This window comes from Scyliorhinus canicula, chromosome 10 (assembly GCF_902713615.1).
Source record: "Scyliorhinus canicula chromosome 10, sScyCan1.1, whole genome shotgun sequence".
NCBI classification, from domain to species: Eukaryota; Metazoa; Chordata; class Chondrichthyes; order Carcharhiniformes; family Scyliorhinidae; genus Scyliorhinus; species Scyliorhinus canicula.
Window position 1 is genome coordinate 170,942,392 of NC_052155.1, and position 3,599 is coordinate 170,945,990.

General features: G+C 49.2%; 1 non-coding gene across 1 annotated transcript; it reads left to right on the forward strand.

Annotated features, from left to right (window-relative positions):
- Positions 1-2,665: 2,665 nt before the first annotated feature.
- trnai-aau lies at positions 2,666-2,739 on the forward strand. Its single transcript has one exon. It is a non-coding gene; the product is annotated as a tRNA-Ile (tRNA).
- The last annotated feature ends 860 nt before the right edge of the window (positions 2,740-3,599 follow it).

Consider the following 3,599-nt stretch of genomic DNA (forward strand, 5'->3'; position numbering starts at 1 on the left):
AAAGAACCCCAGCTACGATGATCGGTACATATCTAGGTCCCCTCAATCAGGCAGGCTGTCATCAGCAATGCCCTGAAGTAACATGGACCAGGCTGGACAGTTACATAATAAACAAGCCTGCCACAAGGGACATCTTCAGGCACGTAGTGTGAAGTCAAGCTGGTATACCTTCATTAAACAGCTCCCAAGTGCTCTTTTCACATTCACATGTTGCACTGCGCAGTTACGATACTAAATGTTGTTTTTGAAGAGCTGTATTAAAGGTTACAAAAACCTTGGACTGAGTTTAAAGACCATTTTAAAATAGCTCCAAGTTATCAAATAGAATTGGGGACTTACGACTGAGTCTCCACTTCCAAAAAGGATGAAAGTGATCTTTATTTTAATTATAGTTCATGTCGAGGAGATAACAAAATGTTAACGTCCCATGGTAAGAATGTAAATTGTTCCTTGGCCAGGGCAAAAGCTAAGAACCACATGTGAGAAAAAGGCTGGTTGAAGTGTCGAGACCTTATTTGGGAGGTGACTTGGCAATTTGTACAGGTCACATGATGACAGCGGCCATCTTAGCTTATCAGCAAAAAAGTAATTCAAAATGGCAGAAAGCACCAGATCTTCGAAGAACCATCTTGAAGAAGTTTCAACACAGGCAGAGACAGAGAAAGACATCGAGAAGCAGCCAAGGCTTTTGCAGTAAGTAACTGGGCAGTTTGAAAGGGCCACACATATGCAGAACCAGAGCAAAGAACCTTCTCTGTTCCCTGTTAACCTGATTTCATCTGTTAGGTTCACCTGTAAAAGCAACCTCCAGAAGGCAGCACGGTAGCATTGTAGGCAGCACGGTAGCATTGTAGGCAGCACGGTAGCATTGTAGGCAGCACGGTAGCATTGTGGATAGCACAATCGCTTCACAGCTCCAGGGTCCCAGGTTCGATTCCGGCTTGGGTCACTGTCTGTGCGGAGTCTGCACATCCTCCCCGTGTGTGCGTGGATTTCCTGCGGGTGCTCCGGTTTCCTCCCACAGTCCAAAGATGTGCAGGTTAGGTGGATTGGCCATGATAAATTGCCCTTAGTGTCCAAAATTGCCCTTAGTGTTGGTTGGGGTTACTGGGTTATGGGGATAGGGTGGAAGTGTTAACCTTGGGTAGGGTGCTCTTTCTAAGAGCCGGTGCAGACTCGATGGGCCGATTGGCCTCCTTCTGCACTGTAAATTCTATGAAATCCAACAGTGGAAACCACCACGGCTGCAGAAACAATCCTACAACTTCAAAACCTTTGCTTCGTGTCAACTTCAAAAAGTACCAGGCCTGCATTGAGTAAGGACCAAATTGATCCAAATGTTATAGATATTGTTGAAACCATTTGTGTGCATGTGTGTGCCTGCATTAGTAACTTTACCCAGTGCAATAGAATTGAATAAAATAACCTTTTCTTTTTTAAGTAAAAAGGCTTTACTCCTGGCTTATTTTTAAATGGATTCTTCTCAACTCCACATGTATGTGTGCACACATACAACTATTTTATTCACGGGTGGCTTTTGTCTATGATAGATGCAAACACCTACACGGTGCTGATGTCCAACTTTCATTTAAAAAATCCATACAAATGCCAGGCACTGTTGATGCGACCATCAATTCACTCGAGACAAGCGTAGAAGTAAACTGTGGCTTTAATCAACTTAGAACAGTGCCTGCCTGCGGCTGAACCAATACTGAGAACTGCCTACAGGTCAACTGCTCTTTATACCTCTTTTCAAGGGGAGGAGTCATGGGCGGAGCCCATATATGCCCCAACATGTTCCCCTATGGATAATGCCATACAATGGCCCATAGGAGGAGCCCACAAGGGCAACAGCATAGCACAGATACAAATACAAGGGCAACATCACCGATACAAATACAATGGTGCATTATTGGCATAATACATTCACCACATTCACCCCTTGTTAAAAAAATAAAGTCCGGCGGGGGTGACGGGTTCATAAGTTCAGCCGGTCTGGCGCACGGATTGTGCGCTGAGATCGCCGAAGCTCTGGCGTTGTTGCTGGCCCGGGTGTCGAGCTCTTGGCATCGGTAGTGAGGGCGCCGGTGCGGGTACAGCCGTGGATTCCAGGAGCGTCTCTTCTGGAGCTTCATTCCTGTGGATTGGTGAAGGGGGGATGGCAGGCGGGAGGGAGCGCGGGAGCCATATAGGGGCGGGGGCGCTGGTCATGGTAGGTTGGGCGGGATTTTGTGGAGGGCCGGTGGTGGTGGTAGTGCTGGAACCGGTGGGCGCCAGGTCCCGGAGGGAGACCGTATCCTGTCGGCCGATCGGGGTGTTGGATATAAGCGTACTGGGGGTTGGAGTGTAGGAGCTGGACCCTCTCTACCAGCGGATCGGACTTGTGGCTCCTGACAAGTTGTCTGAGTAGGACTGGCCCCGGTGTCTTCAGCCAGGATGGAAGCGAGGCCCCTGAGGTGGATCTTCTAGGGAAAACAAATAGGCGGCCATGAGGGGTCTCGTTTGTGGCCGTGGAAAGTAGGGACCTAATAGAGTGGAGTGCATTGGGGAGGACCTCCTGCCAGTGGGAAACTGGGAGATTCCTGGACCGCAGAGTCAGTAGGACGGTCTTCCAGACCGTCGCGTTCTCCCTCTCCACCTGCCCGTTTCTCCTGGGGTTATAACTGGTCGGTTAGCTCAGTTGGTTAGAGCGTGGTGCTAATAACGCCAAGGTCGCGGGTTCGATCCCCGTACGGGCCATATAATTTCGTTCCAACTCACATTTCTTTGACAGTGAGAGTCTTTTTTTCTTATATTCTTGATTTCTCGAGGAATTAAGGGCTATGGGGAGAGAGCGGGTAAATGGAGTTGAAATCAACCATGATTGAATGGTGGAGTGGACTCGATGGGCCGAATGGCCTTACTTCCACTCCTATGTCTTATGGTCTTATGGTCTTATGGTCCTGCTCGAGGCGATGCCCTTACTGAGCAGATACTGACGCAGTTCGTCGCTCATGAACGACGAGCCCCGGTCACTGTAGACATAATTGGGGAAACCAAACAGGGTGAAGACACTATGTAGGGCTTTAATGACGGTGGACATGGTCATGTCGGGGCAAGTGATTGCAAAGGGGAAGCGGGAGAACTCATCAATAATATTGAGGAAATATGTATTGCGGTTATTGGAGGGGAGGAGCCCTTTGAAATCGATACTGAGGCGCTCAAAGGGCTGGGATGCCTTTACCAGGTGGGCCTTATCTGGTTGATAAAAGTGCGGTTTACACTCCGCACAGATCTGGCAGTCCCTGGTCATGGCTCTGACCTCCTCGGTGGAGTAGGGCAGTTGCGGTCCTTGATATAGTGGATAAGCTGGGTGACCCCCGGGTGGCAGAGGTCATCGTGGATAGCCCGTAGTCGGTCATGTGCTGCATGTGCCGCGGGACAGGGCATCTGGAGGCTCGTTGAGCTTCCCAGGGCGATATACTATATTGTAATTATAGATGGAGAGTTCGATCCTCCACCTGAAGATCTTATCGTTCTTGATTTTGCCCCGTTGCGTATTGTCAAACATGAAGGCTACCGATCGTTGGTCGGTGACGAGGGTAAACCCCCTACCAGCG